The 23774-nt window shown below is 40.0% G+C and overlaps 1 long non-coding RNA gene across 6 annotated transcripts in view; it reads right to left on the reverse strand.

Moving 5' to 3' along the window:
• LOC132392775 (uncharacterized) overlaps positions 1-23774 on the reverse strand; it is a 97981-nt gene that overhangs the window by 20265 nt on the left and 53942 nt on the right. For all 6 annotated transcript variants that reach the window (XR_009511649.1, XR_009511648.1, XR_009511646.1 and 3 more), the window contains exon 2: positions 22972-23044. This is a non-coding gene — a long non-coding RNA (uncharacterized LOC132392775). The remainder of the gene's footprint in view (positions 1-22971; positions 23045-23774) is intronic.

Below are 23774 nucleotides of genomic sequence, written 5' to 3' on the forward strand. Positions count from 1 at the left end.
TTGGCGCCACTGTGTCAGGGTGTTGATTTCTCTTCTGTAAGCTGTCTTGTATTTGTTGGAAATAAGGCCTATCAATGTTTTGTCATCCGTCATTTTGATTAGCAGATTGGATGCCAAGACAGTTATGGGTGTTTAGGGAGTAGAGGAGGGGCTCAGGACACAACACTGGGGAGCTCCTGTGTTGAGGATCAGAGAGGCAGAGGTGAGGGAGCCCACCCTTACCACCAGCCGGCAATCCAACAGGAAGTCCAAGATCTAGCTGCACAAGATAGGGTGCAGGCCAAGGTGCCTGAGATTCTTGTCAAGCCTGGGGGAAATATGAATGCTGAACTGTAGTCAAAGAAAAGTGTTCTAACATAAGCATCCCTCTTCTCCAGGTGAGCGGGGATGGTGTGTCGCACTGTGTAGTTTTTCCTCTCCCAAAGAACTTTTCTTGACTCTGGTAACCTGGAAGCATCTCTTCTGTGGCCCTAGAATCTACCATCTACCTTCCTCACTATCGAGTCTCCCATTCCTATGTGCCTCAAGCCTGACTAACCGCTGTAAGAACATTCCCCTCAGCAGGTATACCTGTTAGTGATGAGAATGGGCACAGAGGGACCCTGGATGAATGTCAGCTCCCCTCAATTTTCCTGGTAAGGCTTGTTGCTGAGATATTTGGAACTCATTAATTTCATTTCTTCTGAATGTGGACAGCAGTCCACCTTAACGGAGAAATTCCTCTTTATCTGTTTTGGATTACCTCAATCAGAAATTTCTCTTTATCGGTTCCAAAATGATTCCGTAGGATCCCTGATCAAAACAATCTATTTTGCTTGCCTCCCCACAGTTGCTGCCAGGCCTACTGAATGCTTGCATCACTTCGGAAGGGGAAAACACCTCTTTCCCCTTTCTCAACTTCTCTGTCTCCATTTCAGGAGACAGACTGTCTACTGATATCTATTATAATCCTACTGACTCTCACAGATATCTTGACTGTACCTCTTCCCATCCTGTCACTTCTAATAATGGCATCTCTTTTCTCAGTTCCTCCATCTCTGCCGCATCTGTCCTCAGTAAGAGGCTTTCTATTCCAGAACTTGTGAGATTCCTCCTTCTTCAAAGAACGGGCTTTCCCTTACTCTACCACTGATGTTGCCTTTACCCACATCTCCACTATTTCCCAGACATCTCCCCTAATGGATCTTCCCACCGCCATAACTAGAATTCCTCTTGCCCTTACCTATTACTCCATGAGCTTCCATAACCAGCACATCATTCTCTGGAACTACTGCCATCTTCAATGAGACAACTATCCCTAAGCACATCTTTACCTCCCCCACTCTCCGCTTTCCACATGGATCACTCTTTCTGTGACTGAGTTGTTTGTTTGACTCTCCCCACTAATCTCCCTCCTGCCACTTACCCTTGCAAGTGGCACAACTGCTACATCACTACATTCACCTCCTTCCTCACCACCATTCAGGGCTCCAAACAGTCCTTCCAGGTGAGGCACCACTTCACCTGTGAGTCTTTCAGGGTCAGCTTCAGGGTACCCAGTGCTCATGGTGTGGCCACCTCTGCATTGGTGAGACCCAGCATAGATTGGGGGATTGTTTTGTCAAGCACCCTTGCTCTATCCACAACTGGCAGAATTTCTCAGTGGCCACTCATTTTAATTACACTTCCCATTTCCTTTCCAACATGCCAGTCCATGGCCTCTTCTACTGCCATGATGAAGCCACTCTCAGCTTAGAGGAGCAACACCTAATATTCTGCTTGAGTAGACTCCAACCTAATGTCAAAAACATCAATTTTTTGACTTCCAGTAGTTTCTCCCTACTTCCTAATACTCTCTTTTTCCATTCCCCATTCTGGCTCCCCTCTTTTCCTTTCTCTTCTCTCCTGCCTATCACCTCCCTCTGGTGCCCCCCTTCCTCCCATGGTTCACCCTTCTCTCCTAACAGTTTCCTCCTTTTAGCCCACTTTCACCCCCCCAGCTTCTCACACATCCCCCTCCCCCACTCGCCTACATTCCCCTCATCTGCTTCCACTTATCTCCTTTCAGTTTGTACTCCTTCCCTTTATTGTCTACCTTTCCACATCTGATGAAGGGTTTTGGTCAGAAACTTCAATTGTTAATTCCTCTTCTTAGATGCTGCCTGGCCTGCTGAATCCCTCCATTATTTTGTGTGTGTTACTTTTGACTTTGCTTTGGATTTCCAGCAATTACAGGTTTTTTCTTCCTTCTGTTCTTTAGTGGAAGCAAGATTCACAAAATTACTGAATATGAGAAATTCAGAAGCGATACGGAAAAATTTCTCCAATAAGGAGAAATGCCAATGCAAATACTTTAAAAAGACTTGCAGTCTATCTTCAAAACAACATTTAAAGAAAGTGAGGGAGTTAGCCCTAGTACCTTGATCAATATTTATTCCTTATTCAATGTTACTAAAAATCAGACTAAACATTGAACATAGGAGAGTACAGCCCAAGAGCAGGCCTTTCAGCCCCTATGTTATGTCCAAATAATTCAGTTAATGATGCCTAATTTATCTAATTCCTTCTGCCTGCACATGGTCCGTATCCCACCACTTTATGCATATTTATGTGCCTATCTAAGAGCCTCTTAAATGCCTTAACATATCTGCAACCACCACCACTCTTGGCTGTGCATTACTGGCATCCACTGTGATCTGTATAAAAATAAACTTACCCCACATACCTCTTTCAAAATTTCTATTTCTCACCTTAAATCCATGTCCTCTACTATTAGACAGTTCAAAAGCAGGAAAAAGATAGTGACTGTACAGTATATACTCTTATCAATTTCTCTCATAAATTTATAAACTTCAATCTTCTATCTAGACTCCCTTCAGTCTCCGTCTTTCCAGAGATAATAACCCGAGTTTGTCTAACCCCTCTTTATAGCATGTCATCAGATCCAGGCAATGTCTTGGTGAACTTCTTCTGCACCCTCTTCAAAGCCTCCACATCCTTCCTTTAATTAGGGTAACCAGAACTAAATGCAATAATCCAAATAGAGCCTAACCAGCGTTCTATAAAGATGCAATATAAATTCTTGATTCTTGAATACAATGCCTTGGCCAATAAAGGTAAGCATGCCCTTGCCTTCATTAGCACCTTATGAACTCGTGCAACCACTTTATGAACTTATCCAGTGATGGACTTGGATCTCAAGATTCTGCTGTATACTGATGCTGTTGAAGGATACTGCTATTAACTTCATACTTTCCCTTGACGTTTGATCTTCCAAAATGCAACAGCTCACACTTGACTGGTTTAAACTCATTTGCCATTCCTCCAACCATATCAGCAGCTGATCAATATCCTGCTGCATCCTTTACAGTCTTCTATACTATCTACAAACTGATCATGTGCTTCTTTGCTTTATTTTGTGGGAGCTTGCAGTTCTGAAATTAACTGCCTTGTTTCCTAGTAACTGGCTGTAATGTGCTTTCAGATGACTATTGATAATTAAATAAATTCATAAGTTTTAGATATCAAAGTTATAAGGAAAGTTCCCACACTTATATGTCCCAGATCATGAAGTGACATTGAGTGGAGTATCTGTACCTTCAATGTTTCAAATTTCAGATGATGCAGATACAAAATCATCATTTTTTCTGCATAGATTTTTTCTTTGTTTCAGCTGCGGCACAACATTGACTTGCTTTATATGGCCCCACATAGTACAAAAAGTGCTCACAGTGGTACAATGGATGTCAAGCCAATGAAAGCAAGATAAATAAATGTTTAATTGAATTGAGTTTTACTAAGATACAGAATGAGGAAAACAAGGTGAAGAGGTAGGGGGATTTAAACAAGGAATATCAGCAAAGGGGCTTTGGTGGAAGAACGTGGTAAAATAGGCAAAACCCTTTAACTCAAGGAATGAAGTATTAGCTGTATGATGTTGTAGAGGGACAGGATAAATTGTTGGGCTGAAAGAAGAGATAAAGGAGGGTGGAGACAATGGAGAGATTTAAATAGTTAATTAAGTATTGAATTGTTGTAGACACTGAATAAAATGCTTTACTGAAATGAAAAAAATTCATTCGGTTCTTTTCCATTTTTGCCACTGAGCTTATTTTTACACAAATGCCTTATCCTTCTTATTTTGAAATGTAAAATCCTGCAATTAACTGCATTAAACTGCATCTGAATTAGAGATTTGTGATGTGAATGAACTCCATTAAGAATTGGGATGGTTCTGCACAAAGTTTATTTTATCTGGGGTCTTTTCAACTACAAGAGTGGGAATTTAAATCCCACATGGATATGGGTTAGATTTGAAACAATGTTGTACTGCAATCTGCCAGCATAATTACTAGAATGTCAATGATGACTTTGCTAATTGGTCATTGTAATTTTTGAGGAATGGAAATTTCATTTGCATGCTTAGCCAGGATTACCATCAATTACAATGGCCACTCTGAAGGATGTCTGAATACTAGGGATTATAAAATTATCTGATGTCTCTGTAACCATTCTACTTTTCTTGTCAAAAAGTAGTATTTTGACTCTTAACACAGTTTATGATTAGTGACTTTTAGTAAATGCAAACCATATAATCCAGCAATTTCCGTTGTGATTATCTGTTTCCTTATAATGAAAACACAGATGGTAGTCCTCATTGTTTTGTGCAAATGATGCATAATTGGTAGTCTGTCATGAGGTTTATTTCTAGAGACAGGAGACACCGGGACAATTAATGCAATGTTGACTATAAATTATATTACAATGAAGCAACCATATTTCTTTACCAATTTACACACTTAGTAGGTTTTCTTGATTTGACTTGGATGTACATTTTCACAGTCATTATTAATCCATTATACATTGTGTAGTGCTTTATTTGCTCAGTTTTTTTCAGAGAAAAGTTGTTGCTGATGTTCCCACTCACTTTGTTTCCTTTTTTTCCTTCTATACCACTTGTGCAATATCTGTGGTCTAATGTTTCGCAACTTCCTGCTCTCTTACATCATGTACAAGTCACTCTCTCTTCAAGTGCAGATGAATCCAGTATTTCAACAACAGCAGGACAGTTTTCCTACAGATCCTGGCTAAAGTTATTCCCTCAACTAATTTCACAGATAATTATCTGGTTATCACATTGCTATTTGTGGAAGCTTGCTGCCTGGAAACCAGCTGCCATGTTTACTACTTTCCAACAGTGAATGCATTTCACTGCTGTGAAATGTGGGATATCCAAAGATTACAGAGGATGCTATATAAATGCATGTCCTACTTTCTTAATCCTTTTCCCTTCTTTCATTGTCCCTTTTTCATTCTTCCATTTCTAATTAGTGTGCTTTTAAATTCCAAGCCCGAGTCTGAGCAATGACACCTTGCAAGATGAGAATGGGGAAGTTAAGGTGAAGCTCACAGGGGCCCTTTGACCAGCAAGGATAGCTGGATTGCTACCAAAATAAGCCCTTTGAAATTTCTGACCTGTTATCAACCTGTCTTCAGTGAAACAAGTTCTAATTATAACAGAGGCAGCTCAGAACAGGGGTGGGACAGTGAAATGAAAAGCTCCACCATGGGTAAAATGTCCACATTAACAGAATTTGTATTTATACCCCACGAGATGAAAGGGAGGAGGAGGGTTATATCTGTAAAGCTATTTCAGCACTGCAGCAGAGCAGTCCCTGATTTCTGACTCCTTCATCCCTGACCCCTCCTTCCACCTCCTCTGTTTGAATCCTCCCTCCCCTGCCAGTAGCTGGCTTCCCCCTGCTGACAGAAAAGCCCATGCCTGCAGTCTTCGCGCTCCTCATGATTTCTGGCTCTCCCCTGTGACTTTCCTCTTCTTCCTTCCGAGATCTTTGCTCGTCTAGCATCTGCTCCCTGGCTTCTTTCCTGCTACAACTGACAGGCAGCCAGTCTATAAACCATTCTGGCTGTCGGGTAGGAAACCTGCTGAGAAAATATTAAATATGCTCTGCAGTTAATGTCTACAGAATGACAATGAAATTGTACTTCTGGATTTCCCATCCGGAAATCCTTCATTCCACAACCATCCCACCCTCACTCTCCACGCCCCTGAGTAAATACTTGCAATTTAAAATGTAAAGTGTCAAATTGTAAATGTCAATTAAGATTCACTTATTTAGGATTTTGGTGATTTGTAATTGCAACTTTTATCATTATTGAACGAACCCGCTTCCTTCAAATTACAGCTGTTGAAGTCTAATTGATTTAATTGTTACCAACTGCTAGAAGCAACTGTAATTGAACACCTGCTAGAGAGTCAGATATTTGAAACCATGCTCAATGATCACATTTATTTAATGTTATTGTACCACATTGTTGTATCTTAACACTATGCAATGCAAAACATTTTTAAATGGAGGTAGACTGCTGGAAAAAATTGTCATAATTACCATCACTGTACAAACTGACTCTACTACGTGAGCATTCTGCTACAGAAATATAGAGCGCATTACAGGCCTTTTGGCCCTGATGTTGTGCCAATCTTTTAACCTACTCTAACCTTTCTGTCCTACACTACATAACCCTCCATTTTTCTATCATTCGTGTGTCTGTTTAAGAGTTTCTTAAATGCCCCAGATGTATCTTCTTCTACAGCCCCCCTTGGCAGGACGTACCATGCACCCATCACTCTATTAAAAAAACCTACCTCTGACATCCACTTTGTACTTTCCTCCTATCACCTTAAATTTATACCCCTTTATATTAGTTATTTTCATCTTGGAAAAAGTCTCTGGCTATCCATTCTATCAATACCTCTTATCACCTTGTACACCTCTACCTCACTTCCTCCTTCACTCCAAAGAGAAAGGCCCTAGCTTGACATTTGACACATCAAATTGCACAGAACTATCATAGGCATACGCTGGTGACTGGTTACTCTGCCCTGCTTCTTCTGAGACTCAGGCAGTAATAGAAATATTGGCACTGGACACCAACTCGCAAAGCAAGTACAGTAATGACATGATGCAACAGCAGGCCAAACACCATCTCTCAGAGTGTTCTTTATGCCACATATTACTTTATACCATACTTTATACTTTATAACATCTTACATAGTTTTTGCTTTCCAGTATCTTGTAAAAATTATTAGTTTTAACCCTCCTAATGATGCATCATTTAATTTTTCTGCAGTCATAGAAAACTACAGGATAGAAACAGGCCCTTTGGCCCATCTAATCCATCCCAAACCATTTAAACTGCCTAGCCCTATCAACCTGCACCCAGACCATAGCCCTCCCCATCCACTACATATCCAAACTTCTCTTAAACACTGATATTCAAATTGCATCTATCACTTGCACTGGCATCTCAACCACAGTCTCATCAACCTCTTAGTGAAAAGTTTCCCATAATGTTCCCCTTAAACATTTCACCATCCACCCTTAACCCATGACCTCTAGCTGCACTTACCCAACCTCAGTGGAAAAAGCCTGTTTGCAGTTACCATACCTATACCCCTCATAATTTTGTATATCAAATCTCCCCTCAGTTTTCTACGTTCCAAGGAATGAAGTCCTAACCTATTCAATCTTTCCTTGTAACTCAGGTCCTTCAGTTCCGGCAACATCCTTGTAAATTTTTTCTGTGCTCTTTCAATCTTATTTACATCTTTCCTGTCGGTATGTGACCAAAACTGCACACAATTCTCCAAATTAGATCTCACCAACATCTTCTACAATTTCAACATTGAAACAACTCCTGTATACTGTATACGACCCTATCTACCTGTGACACCACTTTCAATGAACTATGGACTTGTGTCCAGATTCTGCACGCCTCCCATGATGTCATTCCACTCTACAAAAAGAGAGAGAAGCAGAAGAAAGGAAATTATGGGCTTGGGGCGACGTTGGTATCAACTGTTAAGGATGTCATTTTGGGTACTTGGAGACACATGATAAAATAGGCTAAAGTCAGGATGGTTCCCTCAAGAGGAAATCTTGTCTGACAAATCTATTGGAATGTTTTGAAGAAACAACAAGCAGGATAGACAAAGGAGCAGCTGTTGTGCTCTGGGATTTTCAGAAGGCCTTTGACAAGGTGCTATACGTGAGCTATGAGCCCATGGTAATACAGGAAAGATACCAACATGGATAAAGCAGTGGCTGATTTGCAGGAGGCAAAGAGTGAGAATAAAGGGAGTTTTTCTGGTTGGCTGTTTGTGACTAGTGGTGTTCCAGAGGGGTCAGTGTCAGGACCACTTTTTTATGTTATATGTCAATGATGTGGATGATGGAATTGATGGCCTTGTTGCAAAATTTGCGGACAATTGAAGATAGGTGGAGGGGCAGGTAGTTTTTGAGGAAGTAGAGAGGTTACAAAATGACTTAAATAGATTGAATGAATGGGCAAAGTGGCAGATGGAAGACAGTGTCGGAAGTGTACGGTCATGCAATTTGGTAGAAGAAATAAAAGGGTAGACTATTCTAAATGGAGAGCAAATTCAAAATTTTGAGGTACAAAGGGTCTTGGGAGTCTTCATGCAGGATTCATTGAAGGTTAATTTGCAGGTTGAGTCTTTGGTGAGGAAGGCAAATGTGATATTAGCATTCATTTCAAGAGGACTAGAATATAAAAGCAAGGATGTAATGTTGAGGTTTTATAAAGCACAGGTGATGCTTCACTCAGAGTATGTGAGCAGTTTTGGGGCCTTTATCTAAGAAAGAATGTGCTGACATTGGAGAGGGTTCAAAGAAGGTTCATGAAAATGATTCTGGGATTGAAAGGTTTGTCATATGAAGAGCATTTGATGGCTCTGGGCCTGTACTCATTGGAATTTACAAGAATGAGCGGTGACCTAATTGAAATCTATCGAATGTTGTATGGCTTCGATAGAGTGGAGGTGGAGAGGATGCTTCTTATGGTGGAAGAGTCTGCCAGAGGACAGTCTCAGAATAGAGGGGTATCCTGTTAGAACACAGATGAAGAGCAATTCCTTTTACCAGAGTGTGATGAATCTGTAGAATTTGTTGTCAAAAGTGGCTGTAGAGGCCAAGTAATTGGGTATATTTAAGGCAGAGTTTAATAGATTCTTGATTGGTCAGGGCATGAAGGGATATGGGGAGAAGGCAGGAGACTGGGACTGAGAGTAAAACAGATTAGCCATGGTGAAGTGGCAGAGCAGACTTGATGAGCCAAATGGCCTAATTCTGTTCCTGTATTTTAGGATGTTACGGCCCACAGGATCTGAGGGAACACCTTATCAGTGCCTGGGGATTTGGCCACCCTGATTCGCCGAAAGACAGCAAACACCTCCTCCTCTGTAACCTGCACAGGGTCCATGACCTTGCTGCTGCTTTGCCTCATTTCTGTAGACTCTGTGTAGTTTGCTGAGTAAATACAAATGCAAAAGATCCATTTAAGATCTCCCCCATCTCGTTGGCTCCATGCGTAGATTATCATTCTAATTTCGTAGAGGAGCAATTTTGACCCTTGTAATTCTTTTGCTCTTGAGAATCTTCTTTACCTTGTCTTCTAGGGCAATCTCATGTTGTCTATAGGCCCTCCTAATTCTTTAAGTGTTCTCTTGCATTTTTTATCCTCAAATACATTATCTGTTCCTACCTGCCTATACCTGCTATGCACCTCCTTTTTTTTTCTTAACCAAGGTTTCAATATCTCTTGAAAACCAAGGTTCCCTAAATCTGTTACTTATTGTTTTTATTCCTTGCTGTTTATTCTGACAGGCATATACAAGCTTTGCACTCTCAAAATTTGACTTTTGAAGGCCTCCCACTTACCAAGTACTCCTTTGCCAGAAAACAGCCTGTCCCAATTCACACTTGCAAGATCCTTTCTGATACCATCAAAATTGGCTTTTCTCCTATTTAGAATTTCAACCCAAGAACCAGACCTATTCTTTTCCATAATTACCTTGAAACTAATGACATATGATCACTAAATGCAAGTGGTCCCCTACACAACTTCTGTCACCTGACCAGTCTCATTCACAATGTTTTTTCTTATGTTTGGCTATTACTCTTTTTTCACCAATTTTTAAGCCCCAGTTATTAAGGAATAACATTATAACATTATGATAAATTTAATTTTTTAATGAAATCTAAATAAAGATGATGTTCTGGAAATTAAAGATGCACACAGCACCCTTTGCCCCCAGTATTTGAGGAAGGCTTCATGTAAAGATGAGGTAGGCAATCGGACTGAACAAATCCCTGATGTTTGTCATGGACTTGCTGATGGTTACCGTGGCCAGACTAAAGAGTAGCCCAAACCAGAGGGCTCTGATCTGCTGCTGCCCTCTTACAAATATTTTACATAAACATTACGTTACAGTTTTAGAGATAAAAGAATGTACAGATTAGAAATAAAAATATTTTTCTGTCTGTCTTGATTGCCAGTGGCATCATTCCACAGTATAAGGCTTTCAGGTTTCGTAAAAGATTATAATAATGTTATAAACTGAACCCAAAAGTGTACCATCCCATAGGTACTGGAAAAGCATGATATTTGTACTATAGCTTGATCTGACTATATGGAACTAAAGGTAATGAACTTCCTTCTAAAATGACTGATTGCATGAAATTTGGTCCATCCAGAATGCATTCTCAATGACAAATGTCAAGTTTGAAAAGATATTCTGGAAGTATTCTCTATTCTGCAACTAAATGCTGAGTGGTACTCTTAAAATTGTGGTTCATTCACTTTTTGCAGCTGAACAAATAGGTGTGGCCAAATATTTCTTAGGATGAATGAAACATTTCCAACTCAGCAATAACTTTGCTACTTTAAATGATAATTTTACAGACATAAGCAATCCTACAATATCCCCCACAATACATGTAATCCTCACTTTCAACTGTGCTGTGTTTATGCTTCTTTAAAATCATTGTTTAATGAAAGAGAGAGATTAAACCTCACAAAGAAAAGTAGTCACTGCAGTTTTAAGAGTAAAATGTTAAAAATCCTCATAACTGCTCTCATTAACTGAATCAACTTAGTGGTGATGAAAATGCTTCCTCTATTATCTTCTCTGTTAACAATAAGCCAGTCATTTTTTACCCTACCAAAACAGCAGGAATAATATTCGCCAGGTCTTTGAACAGCTCCTACATGTTGAAACATAGGTGAGGACAGGATCTGAAGCAGCTGTTGTATTCTTCTAACATTCAGCCCACAACCCCCCACATGAGCCTATTGAGAACATGGAAGTAATTATGGGATCATGGTACATTATAGCACATTGGCCCATTGTGTCTGCAACAAGTCTTTTGACCAGTGATCCAGTTTAATCCCCCTCTCCAGCTCCTTCCTTGTATCTACACTGCCCTTTTCTCCTTCAAAGACTTATGTAGGATCTTTTGAGTGGTATGATTAAATTGCCTCCTACCACCATGCAGACAATGTACTTTAATTCTAACCGCAGGATGGTTGTTAGGGTAGTGGAATGCTCCTCCTGTAAAATGTGGGCAGTTAGGAAAACTCAGGGTTTCCCTGATGACTACATCTGTGGGAAGTGCACTGAGCAGTAGCTCCTGACAGATTGGGTCAAGGAACTGGAGCTGGATCTGAACCATCGAGGAAGTTGAGGACTTCAAAGACAAAATATTTACCTAAGGCATAGGCTTCAGGCAGATGGGTGACCACCAGGACATTGTGTATACAGTCAGCAAGGGTTCCTCTGTGGCAATTCTCCTCACTAGCAGATATGCCTGATTGGCAACTACTGAAGGGGATGTTCTTTCAGAGACTAGTAAGGTCTCAGTGTGACCAGCTCTGATGTTTGGAAGGGAAGGGTTCAGTCAGACAGGGCAACAGAGATAGGATGCTTGATAGTGATAGGAACAGACTGGAGAGATGGCTGCAGTGGAGAAGCCAGGATGGTATATTCCCTCCCAGGAGCCAGAGTTAAGGATGTCTCTGAGAAGCCATGGAGAATGCTCAGGAACAGGACAAACATCCATAGGTATTTGTATACATATCACAAAGGTAGGACAAGGGATGAGGTCCTGTAGAATGACTATAGGGAGTTAAGTAAGAAGTTTAAATGTAGATCTCCTGATTACCCCTGGTGACACATGATAGTGAGTCCAGGAATAGAAAGATAGGCCAAATGAATGTGTGGCTAAAGAGCTGGTGCAGGGTGCAGGGATTCTGGTTCTGTTCAAAAGGGATGGGTAACTCTTGAACTGAAAGGGGATAATATCTTAACAGAGAAATTTGCTTTTGCCACTGAGGAGGGCTTAAACTAGAAAAGTAGTGGGTGGGGTGGGATTCAAAGAAAGTGCAGTCAGTGAGAAGATATGGGTATGTGCAACAACCAAAGAGTATAAGGTTAGCAATTACAATATCTATGTATACATTAAATTAGTAGATCAGACCACTGCTTTAAATTGCATTTATTTCAATGCACATAGTTTAAAGATAAAATGGACAAACTGAGGGTATAGATTGTACCTAGATACTGAAATATTGTGCCACAGAGAAACATGGCTGAGAAAAGAGCAGGACCATCAGCTCAATGTTTCAGTGGATAACAATGCTTTAGGATACAGGAACAGGAAAAAGTGGAAGAGGTGTTGCCTTTTTGATACGGGAGAACATAACTGCAGTGCTTAGAGAAGATATTTGTGGGGGCCTAGCCATTTAGATAGAACTTAGAAATAAAAAAGGCTATGGTCACCTTGGTAAGACCATATTATATATAGTCAGCAGGAACTCGGGAAGCAGGTGTGTCAAGAGATACAATGAAATTTTGAGAATAGTAGGATAGCGGTAGTAGGAGATTTCCATTTTCCTGCTGTTGGCTGGGCCACCCAGAGTGCAAGGGGCCTGGATGGAGTGAAATTTTGTGGTGTGTCCAAGACCATTTCCTCACACTATATATAGAAGAAATTTCTTGAGAAGGAGCAATATTAGACCTCCTCTTAGGGAATGGGGTGGGCCAAGTAATTGAAGTGGCAGTCAGGGAGTACCTTGGGTCCAATGACCAAAATTCTATTAATTTTAAACATGTTATAGAAAAGATAGAACAGGCCCAAAGGTAAAATTCCTGAACTGAAGCAGGGCCAAATTTGAGGACATCAGGCAGGATCCAGTTGTAATTGACTGGGTGGCTCTCCATAAAGGCAAAGCAACAATTGGCAAGTGGAAGGCTTTTAAAGGGTCATAGCAATAGTGCAGGGTTAGCACTGTTGGAGTGAAGGGCAGATGTATAAAGTTCAGTGAATCCTGGCTGATGAGAGAAGCTCTGATAAGGATAAAAAGAGGAAGCAGACATCATGTTTTGGCAACTGGGTACAAATGAATACCTTAACGAATAAAAGAAGTTTGAGACCAGGCTTAATAGGGAAATCAGAAGGGAAAAGAAGAGGGCGTGAGATGGATTTGATAGGCAGGGTTTAAACTAATCCCAAGAGGTTCTTCATTTAACAGCAAAAGGCTGAATAGTGACCGATTAGATTTTCTGGGAGATAATCAGAGCCATCTATGTTGGGAGCTGCTGCAGAGGGCTGAGATTTTTAATGTCTATTTTTTCTCAGTGTTTACTAGGGAGAATATCATAGATGCAAAAGAAATTAGGGTAATACAGTGCCCTGTAAAAGTATTCAGCACCAGCCCTTCATTCACATAAATGCATATTACAACCAAGGATTTTCATCAATTTAAATGAGAAATTTTTATTTGTGAATCACATGCTTATTCTTTTTTTCACAGTAGAGTCCCAAAAGCAGGGAAAATTGTAAAGCATGAGAAACTAAAAATTCAAAAACTGAAATGTTAGCAGTTCGAAAGTGTTCATCCCTTTTGCTCAGTAATTAGTTGAAGGATGCATCGCAGCTATTACAGCCAGTAGTCCCTTTGGATAAGTCTCTGTTAGCTTTGCAAAACGTGATCGAGCAACATTCGCCCATTTCTCCTTTCAAGCTGTGCTAGCTTAGTTGGGGAGTGGTAGTGGACAGCAATCTTGAGGTCTTGCTAGAGATGTTCAATTGGATTAAGGTCAAGACCCTGAATGAGCCACTCAAGGACATCAATTTTCTTCATTTCTCCATGGTTGCTCTGGCAATGTGCTTTGGGTTGTTGTCCTGCTGAAAGATGAACTTCCTCCCCAGTTTAAGCTTCCTGGCAGAGGGCAGTAGGTTTTTATCCAGGATCTTTCTATATTTAGCATTTCTCATCTTCCCTTCAATCCTCACCAGATTTCAAGTCCCCACAGCATGATAGTATCTCCACCATATTTTACAGCAGGGATAATGTTACCTGGCTGATGCACAATATTAAATTTATGCCACAAATACCTTACAGAAACAAGCGGCATTTATTCAGGTGATCTTCCAATGTTCTACATCAACAACTTGGGTGAGTTGGTAAGGTAATATACAGTATTGCACTTGAGGAACGGTAATGTAGTAGTTACAAAGGGCTGAATACTTCTCCAGCCTTACAATTTTGCTTTTATAATTTTTAGTAAACTGTTGACAGATTTTGGAATTTTCCTTTTGATTTGACATGATGCACAATTTTCTGTAGATTAGCTCAGAAGAATCCAACCAATATATATTAAATTTAGAAAATGAGACAGTAAAATGTGAAAATAGTTGTGGGGGCTGAATATCTTTTCAAGGCACAGTAAGCAGTGAGGTCTTGCAACATATTAGGAAGGATAAGGGGTTTTCAGCCTAAAATCACATTAAGATAGGTAAATCCCCATGCCACAACCAAGTGGAGGGTAATATTCCTGGTTACAGGGTATTTGGATAATGTACGGAATCCGTTGGTCTCGCGAGACCAAGGATCTGCACCTGGAAATTATCACATGAATATTGAAAAATGTAAACTTGCTGAACAAGAAATTGAGTAAACAGCATGCTAGAAAATGGTTCAGGAGACTCCAGTTCAACAACAGAGTTTGATTTTGCAGGAGTATGATCTATGTTAACTGTAAATGTATTGTTTCACATATTGTAGTTTGCAGTTAAAATTTTGCTCTTACAGATCAAAATTTTCCTTTTGGGGGGCTTGTCCGTGACATGGACAAAATTGGAGCTTTTTGATTGATTATCGATCTCATTGACTACTTCCCTTTTGATTGACTTGTGTGTGGAAACCGGCAGCAATGGATATTGATGCATTTCTGATCACCAGACCCTGAGGCATTAGGGAATGCCAGAAAGAACAACTTGTTGGCTATTACTAGGAAGCTGGGGCTTACTGCGGTAAAACGGGATATGAAAAAGGTACAGATTCAGAGAATAATAGCTGAGCACTATATCTCTTTGAGGAAGTCTGAAGGGGGTGGGGGGGGGGGGAGTTAGAAAGGTTTCCTGAAAGTAAAACCCAGTGGTCTTGAGCTCAAGTACAAGTTGGAAAAGCTAAAGATGGAGGCTGAGGATATGCAAAGACAGCAACAGCTCGAGTTTGAGTTATGACGAAAACAGCTCGAAGCTGAAGAAGCAAAAAAACAGAGGCAGGGCTTGTCTCTGCTATGATTTGGAACTCTCCTGTGCCCAAAATGTTGGGTTGATTATCAGCATGCAGTGCACAACAGATGTGTGACTGTCACTTAGTATAATCCATATGTGTGGATTTGTTGGAGTATCCTGTGGTATCACTTTTGTTGACCTTTACCTGGAATCCGGCTGTTATGTGATAACCACTTGAAGACGATATTCCTGTGACTGTCATCTGGTGATATTTCTGAGTGGATTTCGGAACAACTCAATGGACAGAATCTTTGATGACTGATATTCTGTTTACCCAGCGGGGAACATGTGGAATTCGACGTAATCACCTTCTCTCTACATTATATCCTGGATTACAAATCTCCCTCCCGTCATCTATTCTGTAGATTACCGAAACTTTCTACTTTGCCATCTGAAACTTAAGACTTTAAGAATTGTTCCTAAGCTTGATTGTTTGGGAGCCATACACACTTATATATGCATAACACTGTTAACTTCTATTTATTTCATTTAAGTTACTATATTATAAGTAGATACTAATAAAGATAGTGGTTTTAACATTAAAATCTGACTCAAAGTGTGATCTATTGCTGCTGGTATGTAACATAAAATTTGGATAATATCGGAAGATAAGTAAGGGAGGATGGGGATGGTAATATTGTTTGAGAAGGGATGATACATTAGAAGGATCATCAAATGAAGATGTATGAATTGAATGAAAGAATAACAAAAAGACAGTCACATTGTTGAGGATGCACTGTAGATCTCCACAACCTGAGAGAGTTAGAAGAGCATATTTGATCAGTGCAAAAACACTACAGCAGTAATAGTTGAGGTGTCAAATACCTTAATAGTGGTTTAAATGCAGTTAGTTTAAAAGATAGAGGTCACGGGACTAACATGTAGCAGGCCCAACAAGATATACTATGGGTGGCGGGTCAAGAGGGAGGGAGTTATGGTTTGCATTTCAGGAATTCTGGATCTAGATTTGGGGAATGAAGCCGGCAAGTGGAAGGAGTATCAGTGGGAGAGTGTTTTTGTGACGGTGTCATAATTTAGTTAGGTTTAGCTATGTCATGAAAAAGAACAACGATAAAATAGGAGTACAGATTCTACATTTGGGTAAGGATAATTTTTCTAGACTGAAAAGTGATATAGCAAATGTGGACTGGAAGCCAGTACAAAAATAAATTAGTATCCAATTAAATAAGAGGCGCTTAAGAAGTAGATTCAACATTCAGGGTGAATGTGTTCCAAATCCCGAATTCCCTGGATGACAAGTGCATAGAGGGAAGGATCAGGCATGAAAGGGGAGCTAGGGTCAGACCCTAAGAACTTAAAACAGTAGGAAGACTGGAAATGTGTGGCATATTTAAGAGAAGAAATTGAGAGGGAAAAAGTTATACAACACAGAAAAAATATTGCCAAGAAAAGTCAAAGAGAATCCAAAGATATTTCATTAAAAAAAAGAGCAAAAGGATAAGTGGGTGGTTGGGGGAGGGGGAGCAGAAGGCTTCTCAAAGACTGAAAGGTAACCTATGTTGAGGGTGTGCTGAGAGACCTGTACTTGCCGGGACAATGAAATAGGAAAAAAAGATCACTTCTAAGTATTTTATAAGTAGGAGCATTTTATTGGAATTCCCTGCTCCTTCCCAGCCAACCATACTTGTCTGAGGATTCATCAGGGGGTAGTAGAAAATTTAGTGCACAAGGGACATTCATTCAGCTCACTCTGTCCTTTCCAGTCAAAAAAAAATGTACCAAGTTAAATGTTATCTTCCTACACTGGATGATTTATCCATTTTCTGAGGCGCTAAACCTCTTCATACATTCCGTCAGCATATCTAACCATCCAATATTTCCCATTTGTCTGTTCTAGTTACCTTATTGGCATAATCTCTTATTCATTTGGAACTCTCCGAATAGGTTACCTTTTTGGTCCTTGAGAGGTCCTTTGGTTGTTATTCCTAGTTCTCATTATGCTTTTTATGTCTTTATGAAATATCTTTGCATTTTCTTTGACCTAGCATTGAAAAAACATCCTGAAGCTTCAAAGAATTCTCATAATTTAGTTTCTGTCACTTTCCTGGGATATTGTTAGCTTTTTGTTATAAGGGCACTGGAACATGCACACTAAATTTATAGATCACCCATTTAAAACTTTAAAGGCCTCCCAACGCTCATGGAGTTATTTCAACCTATTGCAGGTTGGAGAAGTTTGTGGCAGTAATCTAATTCAGCTATCCATATCAAGGTCTGGCACTGGCATTTTAAAATATTTTGTGACAAGTAAAAGTCTGATGGTGATGGGTGTCCTGCAGTGAGGGTCTTGCCTCCTAACTTTCTATCACAGAGCTGTCAGAAGCATAATAGAGTACTATCCAGCTTTATGAATGAGTAGAACTCCAATAGTTAAGCAGCTCAGAGCTGTCTAAAGTAAAACAGATCACATCTTTTTGGCATCTTTTTTCTGCAGATTGTACACATAGTAGCAAGCAGCCTAGGTTTCATTGATAGTACCTTTCAAACTATCACCTTTCAACATCTGGAAATACCATCAGCTATGAGATTCCTTCCGCTATCCTCCTGACTCAGACATATATTTCTTATTTTTGCTGAGACTAAGTACTGGAATTTCATGTCAAACAGTATTGTCAGACACCTTGGTCAGAAACAGGAAGATCACTGTTATATTCTTGACTATGGATGGATAGTAAGTGTTGGAATCGCCATATGACCACATGTCACAATCAATTAAAAACGTGCCCACAAACACGAGAAAATCTGCAGACACTGGAAATCAAAAGCAACACACACACTCTTTCTAAAAACGCCTCATCACTCAGTTATCCTGCCAGTAAGTAGATCTGACAGCATCATAAATGTCTCAGTCTGCTCAGATAAAATCCTTTTGCTTTCAAAACAATCGCCATTGTCACTTCCTCCTCAATCTATCTGTGTATTCAGCTACCAGAATACATCTTCTTACTTCCTGTCCCATTTCAGTTTAAACCATCCTGTTCACACCACTGCCTCAGATAAAGTTATAACTGGCATCTTTAGTGACTGCAACCACAGTAAATCTCATGTTCCACATGATCGCATTGAGATATTTAATATGGTGATCAGGAAGTCTTTTCCTTGCAGCTTCATTCTCCCATCCTCTAGCACCACCCTTGTTAGGTACTAGTCCTATTTGACCAAATACAGTCAGCATCTGCAATCCGCAGGTTAGTCTACGGCCACCACCTTTTCAAACATACATGACCTGTAACCTGTATCACTTTCTTTCACAGCCATTACTACCCACTGAGATGAACAAACAACCTTGCAACAAATTTAATATCCAGATTTTTCTGTGTAACTGCTGGATTTTGACACTCTTGTCACTGCTTGATGAATTCTACAATATTAATTCTGCTCCTATATCTTATGGTCGTATAGCATCATTACAACAATAGAGAGGACCATTCAGGAAGTTTGAGATTTTCCTGTTCAGGTGAGTGGTCCTTAAAAATAGCTTGGATTGCCATTTTAACCCTCCTCACATAAAATGGTTCTGCACCACTGATTCTGACTTGGTTACAATGAAGGGTGGTGAGTACTTTGCAGCGAAACTCATGAGTGCAGGCATTCCCATTCACTAGCTCTCCTCGTACATCTCACTTAGGCAGAATTAGGTAACCTAGAATGGGTGGCCCAATATATATCACTGACAAAATGCAGTGCAGTTACTTGTGCTGTATTGTCACTGTTCACTTTGTAAATGATGCATACTGCAATAAAGGCTTGAGGTGGTGGAGTAAATGGTTGGTGCATGAGGCTGCAATGCCAATTATGCATCCTAGATGCTATCAAACTTACTATGTGTTGTAACACAGAACAGTACTGCACAGAAACAGGCCCTTTGGTCCACAATATCTGTACCCATCATAATGTCAAATTAAACTAATCCCTTTTGCCTGCATATCATCCATATTCTTCCATTACCTGCATATTTATGCCTCTTGAATGCTGCTATTTTATCGACTTCCACCCCTGACAGCGCATCCCAGGCACCTGCCACTCTCTGTCTAAAAACATGCCCCACATATTCCCTTCAAATTTTTCTCCTCTCACCTTAAAACTATGCCCTCCAGTATTATACACACTTCTGGCCTAGGATAAAAAGATCCTAACTGTCTATCTTATCTATGTCTCTCACAATTTTATATAATTCTATCATGTCTCCCCTCAACCTCCAACAGTCAACAGTAAACAACCCAAGTTTGGACAACCTCCCCTTATTGGTAAAAGCCTTGAAACCAAACAGCATCTTGATAAACCTCTCCAATGCCTCCACATCCTGTTATGGGGCAAACAGAACTGCACACCAAACTCCAAATGCAGCCAACTAACCAAAGATATACATGTGCAACATGACTTCCTGACTCTTATACTCTATGCCTTCAGTGCTGTCTTCTTTATCACTCTTTCGACTTGTGTTGCCTCTTTCAGGGAGCTATGAACTTGGACCCAAGATACCTCTACACCTGAATCCTGTTAAGGATTCTTACATTAACTGTAGTTTCCCCTTACAGCTGAGCTCCCATAGTGCAATAACTCACACCTGCCTGGATTAAGCTCCATCTGTCATTAACTACAGTATAGTGGATCTATTTCTTGCTGGAGGAACTCAGCAAGTTAGGCAGCATCTATGGAAGGGAATAAACAGTCAATGTTTCAAGCCAGAATCCTTCTTCTTCAGCCCTTTACATCTTTCACCCAACACCTCGCAGCTTCATCCCACTTCCCCCACCCACCCAACCTATCCCTCACCTGGTCTCACCTATCACCTGCCAGCTGGTATCCCTTCCTTTCTCCCCACTTTCTTGTTCTGGCTTCTGCCCCTTTCCTTTCCATTCAGTGCATTTTAATCAACCCACCACAAGACCTTGCCAAATGCTTTATTAAACTCCATGCTGACATCATTTACTATCCTCCCCTCATCAATTAACTTGATGGTATTGGAGCTGCACTGATTCCGGCAGGTGGATAGATGTTAACTATTTTTCCCTTGATACTGTCACAATGGTTTACTGACATTTTTTGTAAACAAGTTAAATATTTCTCTAAGTGAGCATCTTGAGAACTGGAACTATTATTTTTAGCCTTGCTTTGAACTCTAATCCTTGGCCACTCTCTCAGATTCAATATGACAATGGAAAATTTTGACACCCTATTTGATCTACATCAGAACTAAATTTCTATTTTCTATATATTGCTTGGGTGTTTAAGCTCCACATTATCACTCACTATATATGCCCCTTACCACCTCTTCCACTATTGCTAAAAATTTAGGCACCAATTTCGCCGAGTCTTCTCTTTAACTTAATTCTGAATATTAGAGATTTATAAAGTAAATATGAACATTCTGAACTAAACTGAGCAATTGAGTTTTGCATAACATATCATTCTTTCTTCTTCTTCTTCTCTCTCTCAGATGTATATTGGTTGATGTCAAATCAATAAAATCCTCACCCTTCTGCTCGGATCTCTTTGCAGTGTCACCCTGCACTAGCATTTGCAATTTTATTCAACTTTACGTCCCCTACAACACCCAACACTCCAATCACAACTGGCCCTTCACCTGGACTTCTCCATACTCATTCCCTTAGGCTTACTTTAGTAGTGTAGCATTTGACCACCTCAGCTCTGTCTCTAGAATTCTCATTTTAAAACACTTCAACATACTCCGTCTTTAAAGGTCCTCTCAGAACCCACCCCAAAGCCCATCTACATTACATCTTTGTCTGTTTTACAAACATTTCTTTCTGAAAGCTTTTTGGTTGTTGAATGAAGTAAAAGGTGAAAATAGAGTTGCTTACACACTCAATGGCCATTTTATTAGGCAGACCTTTACGCCTGCTCATTAATACAAATATCTAATCAATCAACTATGTGGCAGCAACTCAATGCATAAAAGTAAGCAGACATGGTTAAGATATTCAGTTGTTGTTCAAATCAAACGTGAATGGGGAAGAAATGTGATCTAAGTGACTTTGACTGTGAAACGATTGTGGGTGGCAAATTGGGGGTTTGAGTATCTCAAAATCTGCTGATCTCCTGGGATTACAACAGTCTCCAGCATTTTCAGAGAATGGTGCAAAAAACAAATAAACATCCTATGAGCAGCAGTTCTGTTGGCAAAAATGCCTTCTTAATAAGAGAGATCAGAGGAGAATGGCCAGACTGGTTCAAGCTGACAGGAAAGTGACAGTAACTCAAATAATTATGTGTTACCACAGTAGTGTGCAGAAGAGCATCTCTGAATTGTCAACATGTTGAACCTTGAAGTGAATGGGCTTCACCAGCAGACCACAAATATGCACTCAGTGGCCACTTTATTGGATATCTAATAAAGAGGTCACTGAGTGTATGTATAATGTGTTGATATAGAAATTCAGAACAGAAAGTGTCTTCTATACGCCAGAATGAAATAGAATATTATTTCTTTGCTGTGCACCGTTATGTTTTTGTTGTAATGTTTAGTCAGGTTCTTATCTTGTGGCCACCAGCTTTGGCTGGTTTCACTTACTGCTGCTTGTAAACTGCCTGTTGGTTGCTGTAACAGCTGCTCTCCTTTAATGTGGGAAGTAATGATCCCAAAACAGTTTTTTTACACTGAGATACAAACCTTGCAGGTGGGTTAAGAAGTACGCATTTTGCAGGAAGCTGTAAGGCAGCAGCAATTGTGAAGTGGTGCACATAGCCCACAGCACAGGCAGCTGTACCTTCAAGTAGTTTTACTCTACGAAGTCTTCTTCTGGTACGCAGAATTTAGAGAAGGTAGGTCAATGCAGTGTTTGTCTAACATCAAATCAGTGATGAAGCACATTTTTCCACAGATCGGTATTGATAATACCATCAAAATTCTCTTTAGCTGCTGCCAGAAATTCAGTTCTTCAGCCTTCGATTTCATCCTGTTGAGATCCTCCAGAGATTTAGAAATTTTTTGTGTTTCTCTAGATTCGAGCATCTACAACCCCTTGTCTTCAGTTTCATATGTTTATTATCAGTCAGCCAGCCTAATCTAACCACCAAAAATACAAGACCATAAGACATAGGACCAAAGTTATGCCATTGGCGCATTGAGTTGGCTCTGTCATTTGATTGTGACTGTTTTATTTTCCCTCTCAACCCCATTTTCCTGTCTTCTCCCTATAACCTTTGATGACCCTGCTAATCAAGAACCTTTAAATATACCCTGGGAGTGGAGTGACATTTGCAAATTTCCAGTCCCCTGGAAACATTCCAGAAACTAGTGATTCCTAAAAGATCACTACTAATGCCTTTACAATCTATTCAGCTACATCTTTCAGATTCTTAGGTGTGATACATCTAGTCCAGATGACTTGTCTACCTTCAGATCTTTTAGCTTCCCAAGCACCTTCTCCTTAGTAATAACGACTACACTCACTCCTGCCACCTGACTCTCTTGAATTTCTGGTGAGTTGCTGGTAGCTTTCACAGTAAAGATTGAAGTGAAATAGTAAGTCAGTTCACTCACCACTTCTTTGTTTCCTGTTACCATCTCTGCAGCATCTTTTACCACTCTTACTTCTCTTTTATTCTTTATCTACCTGAAAACAGACAGGAAGATGAGCATGTAAACTAAAAACAGAATACTGCAGTATTCTATCCTGACTTATGGAAGTGAATGCTGGACCATTTCCCCAGCAACGGAAAAGAGACTAGAAGCAGCTGAATTGTGCTTCTACAGGAGAATGTTAAAAATATCATGGACCACACACACATCAAATGAAGAAGTTCTCAGAAGAGCCTAAGCAGTTAGATCACTCATACCAACAATAAGAGAAAGACAACGCAGATTCCTAGGACACATCATGTGGAAAGATGAACTAGAAAAACTTATACTCTCTGGAAAGATCGAGGGGAGCAAGCCTAGAAGAAGACCTCAGTTTATGTACATCAAAAGCCTAGTCAGGTGGCTACACATAGAGGAAAGTCATCCAAAGAACAAGGGATAGATCTGCATGGAAAACCATGGTCACCAACATCTGCATGCTACCTAGACAAACAGACCTAAAAAACACTTCTGGTATTCTGAATCTGAATCAGAATAAAAATCATATTTAATATCACTGTTGTATCATGCAATTTGTTGTTTTGTGGCAGAAACACAGAAAAATATGATAAATTATAATAAGAAATATGTATTTAAAAATTAAATTAAATAAGTAGCACAAAAAGAGAGCAAAAATAGTGAGGTAGCATTCATGGGTTGATTTATTATCCGTTCAGATATCTAATGGCAGAGGGGGAGAAGCTGTTCCTAAAATGTTGAGTGGG

Source organism: Hypanus sabinus, chromosome 4 (assembly GCF_030144855.1).
Source record: "Hypanus sabinus isolate sHypSab1 chromosome 4, sHypSab1.hap1, whole genome shotgun sequence".
Classification (NCBI taxonomy): Eukaryota; Metazoa; Chordata; class Chondrichthyes; order Myliobatiformes; family Dasyatidae; genus Hypanus; species Hypanus sabinus.